The 4,881-nt window shown below is 38.6% G+C and overlaps 1 pseudogene; it reads left to right on the forward strand.

The window, feature by feature from the left end:
• Positions 1-364: 364 nt before the first annotated feature.
• LOC137121784 (piggyBac transposable element-derived protein 4-like) lies at positions 365-1,467 on the forward strand (annotated as a pseudogene).
• Positions 1,468-4,881: the final 3,414 nt, after the last annotated feature.

The raw sequence follows: 4,881 nt of genomic DNA on the forward strand, positions 1-4,881 counted from the left end.
CTTTTCCTCATCTGGGGTCATGAACTGGTCTGTAAAATATGGACACTTTGATGTGTCCTGGAATGTATGTGCAGACTTTGTATACAAAGATGATGTTGCGGGTCATTTTGACCCGGACACTTTAATGGGGGTAGGAAGCTGTTCAGATCCAAATCAAACATGTCTCTTTTATGAACTTTTGAGGTTTTGATTGCCTAATTATTTATATTTTGATTGCCTCTGAATAGACATTCAGACCCAAAGAAAAAAAAAATCTTTCGAGATTGTCTCTGGAGACATTTCACATGATATCTCATGTGATCCGATTTGAACACTGCGACACCAGAGCTGGTCGACGTGAAAGAGACAAACTAGCTGCAATCAGATGTATTGGATAAATCTACCTTTGTTGTACAGCATGGCCCCCATGTAACTGTAGATGAGCACCTTGTTCCATTCAGGGGTCGCTATCCCTTCCGACAGTATATGCCCAACAAGCCGTCCAAGTATGGCATCAAAATATGGGCAGCCTGTGATGCAAAATCTAGCTATGCATGGAATATGCAAGTGTACACTGGAAACTGCCTGGAGGAGCATCTGAGCAAAATCAGGGGATCCATGTGGTGATGGAGATGAGTGAAGGGTTGCAAGGTCATAACATCACTTGTGACAACTTCTTTACATCCTACCGCCTGGAGATGAACTTCAGAAGAGAAAGCTGACTATGTTGGGAACAATCAGCAGAAATAAGCCAAAATGTCCCAGTGAAATTGTGAAGATGCAGGGAAGATATCTGTATTCCTCAATATTTGTTTTCACTGAGAAAGCAACAGTAGTTTCATACTGCCCAAAGAGAAACAAGAATGTTCTTGTCATGAGCACAATGCACAAAGATCTGATCATCTCTGAGCACAAGAGAAGACAAGAAGCTACAAATGATCCTGGACTACAACTCCACCAAAGGAGGAGCTGACAATCTAGACAAGTCACAGTGACATACAGCTGCCAGCACAAGACAGCCTGTTGGCCCTTTGTGATTTTGTATAACATTGTGAATGCATCTGCTCACAATGCCTATGTCCTGTTTACTGAAATCAACCAGCAATGGAATGCTGGCAAATTGTACCGACGTCGGCTTTTCCTTGAAGAACTGGGCAAAAGCCTTGTCACTCCCAAAATCCAGAGGTGAGCCAGGCCAGCTCGGTCCCCAGCAGCTGCAGCTGTCATTGAAAAAGTCAAGTTTGTGCCATCCAACCAATCTGCAATGGATCCAATGGATACAGGTGTAAAGAAATGGAATAGATGACAGAACTGTCCCTCCCAAAAGGACAGTAAAACAAGCACCTTTTGTGTGAAATGCAAGAATTACATCTGCAGAAAGCACACAGTTACATTATGTCCATCATTTGGACAACATTGAAATTATCAGAAAATGGGGCAAGTTAAAAAGAAATGTGTTTGTGAAGAAGGAAAAACTAACTAAATAGTTTTTACAAATAGTTCTGGAATTTCAAATTGTATTTTATATCTGTTTTTAAGTGTTAATCTAATGGAACATAACGTTGCTGTTGTTTTAACCCAGTTTTTTGACAGTTCTGAGAGGATTTACACAGTGCGGGTCATTTTGACCCGCAACATAATGAATGTAATTTTATTTCAACATAATACAAGGGTTAAAAGCATTTTCAGGCCGAATGAGCAAATATGCTTGTTTCTGCCAATTGCAGCAAAATACTGAAAGGAAAGTGGGTTTGCCTTCATATTTGACCCAGAACAACTCAGTTCAGCATGGAAATATCATTGCAACAGCTTTTATTTAGCCAGAAATCAAGAGTGTAAGTTTTTATGCGCTTAAAAGCATTTTCAGGCCGAAGGAGCAAATATGCTTGTTTCTGCCAATTGCAGCAAAATACTGAAAGGAAAGTGGGTTTGCCTTCATAGTTGACCCAGAACAACTCAGTTCAGCATGGAAATATCATTGCAACAGCTTTTATTTAGCCAGAAATCAAGAGTGTAAGTTTTTATGCGCTTAAAAGCATTTTCAGGCCAAATGAGCTGATTTCTGCCTATTGCAGCAAAATACTGAAAGGAAAGTAGGTTTGCCTTCATATTTGACCCAGAACAACTCAGTTCAGCATGGAAATATCATTGCAACAGCTTTTATTTAGCCAGAAATCAAGAGTGTAAGTTTCTATTCGCTTAAAAGCATTTTCAGGCCGAATGAGCAAATATGCTTGTTTCTGCCAATTGCAGCAAAATACTGAAAGGAAAGTGGGTTTGCCTTCATATTTGACCCAGAACAACTCAGTTCAGCATGGAAATATCATTGCAACAGCTTTTATTTAGCCAGAAATCAAGAGTGTAAGTTTTTATGCGCTTAAAAGCATTTTCAGGCCAAATGAGCTGATTTCTGCCTATTGCAGCAAAATACTGAAAGGAAAGTAGGTTTGCCTTCATATTTGACCCAGAACAACTCAGTTCAGCATGGAAATATCATTGCAACAGCTTTTATTTAGCCAGAAATCAAGAGTGTAAGTTTTTATGCGCTTAAAAGCATTTTCAGGCCGAATGAGCAAATATGCTTGTTTCTGCCAATTGCAGCAAAATACTGAAAGGAAAGTGGGTTTGCCTTCATATTTGACCCAGAACAACTCAGTTCAGCATGGAAAAATCATTGCAACAGCTTTTATGTAGCCAGAAATCAAGAGTGTAAGTTTTTATGCGCTTAAAAGCATTTTCAGGCCGAATGAGCAAATATGCTTGTTTCTGCCAATTGCAGCAAAATACTGAAAGCAAAGTGGGTTTGCCTTCATATTTGACCCAGAACAACTCAGTTCAGCATGGAAATATCATTGCAACAGCTTTTATTTAGCCAGAAATCAAGAGTGTAAGTTTTTATGCGCTTAAAAGCATTTTCAGGCCGAATGAGCAAATATGCTTGTTTCTGCCAATTGCAGCAAAATACTGAAAGGAAAGTGGGTTTGCCTTCATATTTGACCATGAACAACTCAGTTTAGCATGGAAATATCATTGCAACAGCTTTTATTTAGCCAGAAATCAAGAGTGTAAGTTTTTATTCGCTTAAAGGATTTTCAGGCCAAATGAGCTGATTTCTGCCTATTGCAGCAAAATACTGAAGGCAAAGTGGGTTTGCCTTCATATTTGACCCAGAACAACTCAGTTCAGCATGGAAATATCATTGCAACAGCTTTTATTTAGCCAGAAATCAAGAGTGTAAGTTTTTATTCGTTTAAAGCATTTTCAGGCCAAATCAGCTAATTTCTGCCTATTGCAGCTAAATACTGAAAGGAAAGTGGGTTTGCCTTCATATTTGACCCAGAACAACTCAGTTCAGCATGGAAATATCATTGCAACAGCTTTTATTTAGCCAGAAATCAAGAGTGTAAGTTTTTATGCGCTTAAAAACATTTTCAGGCCAAATGAGCTGATTTCTGCCTATTGCAGCAAAATACTGAAAGGAAAGTGGGTTTGCCTTCATATTTGACCCAGAACAACTCAGTTCAGCATGGAAGTATCATTGCAACAGCTTTTATTTAGCCAGAAATCAAGAGTGTAAGTTTTTAAGCGCTTAAAAGCATTTTCAGGCCGAAAGGGCAAAAATGTTTGTTTCTGCCAATTGCAGCAAAATACTGAAAGGAAAGTGGGTTTGCCTTCATATTTGACCCAGAACAACTCAGTTCAGCATGGAAATATCATTGCAACAGCTTTTATTTAGCCAGAAATCAAGAGTGTAAGTTTTTATGCGCTTAAAAGCATTTTCAGGCCGAATGAGCAAATATGCTTGTTTCTGCCAATTGCAGCAAAATACTGAAAGGAAAGTGGGTTTGCCTTCATATTTGACCCAGAACAACTCAGTTCAGCATGGAAATATCATTGCAACAGCTTTTATTTAGCCAGAAATCAAGAGTGTAATTTTTTATGCGCTTAAAAGCATTTTCAGACCAAATGAGCTGATTTCTGCGAATTGCAGCAAAATACTGAAAGCAAAGTGGGTTTGCCTTCATATTTGACCCAGAACAACTCAGTTCAGCATGGAAATATCATTGCAACAGCTTTTATTTAGCCAGAAATCAAGAGTGTAAGTTTTTATGCGCTTAAAAGTATTTTCAGGCCGAATGAGCTGATTTCTGCCTATTGCAGCAAAATACTAAAAGGAAAGTGGGTTTGCCTTCATATTTGACCCAGAACAACTCAGTCCAGTATGGAAATATAATTGCAACAGCTTTTCTTTAGCCAGAAATCAAGAGTGTAAGTTTTTATGCGCTTAAAAGCATTTTCAGGCCGAATGAGCAAATATGCTTGTTTCTGCCAATTGCAGCAAAATACTGAAAGGAAAGTGGGATTGCCTTCATCTTTGACCCAGAACAACTCAGTTCAGCATGGAAATATCATTGCAACAGCTTTTATTTAGCCAGAAATCAAGAGTGTAAGTTTTTATGCGCTTAAAAACATTTTCAGGCCAAATGAGCTGATTTCTGCCTATTGCAGCAAAATACTGAAAGGAAAGTGGGTTTGCCTTCATATTTGACACAGAACAACTCAGTTCAGCATGGAAATATCATTGCAACAGCTTTTATTTAGCCAGAAATCAAGAGTGTAAGTTTTTATGCGCTTAAAAGCATTTTCAGGCCGAATGAGCACATATGCTTGTTTCTGCCAATTGCAGCAAAATACTGAAAGGAAAGTGGGTTTGCCTTCATATTTGACCCAGAACAACTCAGTTCAGCATGGAAATATCATTGCAACAGCTTTTATTTAGCCAGAAATCAAGAGTGTAAGTTTTTATGCGCTTAAAAGCATTTTCAGGCCGAATGAGCAAATATGCTTGTTTCTGCCAATTGCAGCAAAATACTGAAAGCAAAGTGGGTTTGCCTTCATATT

The sequence above is a fragment of the Channa argus genome, unplaced genomic scaffold, assembly GCF_033026475.1.
Source record: "Channa argus isolate prfri unplaced genomic scaffold, Channa argus male v1.0 Contig126, whole genome shotgun sequence".
Taxonomy (NCBI): Eukaryota; Metazoa; Chordata; class Actinopteri; order Anabantiformes; family Channidae; genus Channa; species Channa argus.